The sequence below is a fragment of the Pteropus alecto genome, unplaced genomic scaffold (genome assembly GCF_000325575.1).
Source record: "Pteropus alecto unplaced genomic scaffold, ASM32557v1 scaffold92, whole genome shotgun sequence".
In the NCBI taxonomy this organism is placed as follows: Eukaryota; Metazoa; Chordata; class Mammalia; order Chiroptera; family Pteropodidae; genus Pteropus; species Pteropus alecto.
Window position 1 is genome coordinate 10,968,198 of NW_006432447.1, and position 218 is coordinate 10,968,415.

Here is a 218-nt window from a genome sequence, read left to right on the forward strand (position 1 = left end):
TGTAGCCCCTGATGGGCGCCCGGTGGCCCCCGGGGGGGCGCCCGGCCCGCGAGGGTTATTTTTGGCGCCCGCGGCAGCGCGTGTGCCGGGGCGTGCTTTCCTTCCCCAGGTGCCGGGAGCCCGGGCTCCGCCGCCGCCGCCGGAGCTGACTTGTGTCTCTCTCTTCTCTCCCCTGCAGGAATCTTCCGATAATTCTGCCGCCACGACTTCAACCGTGT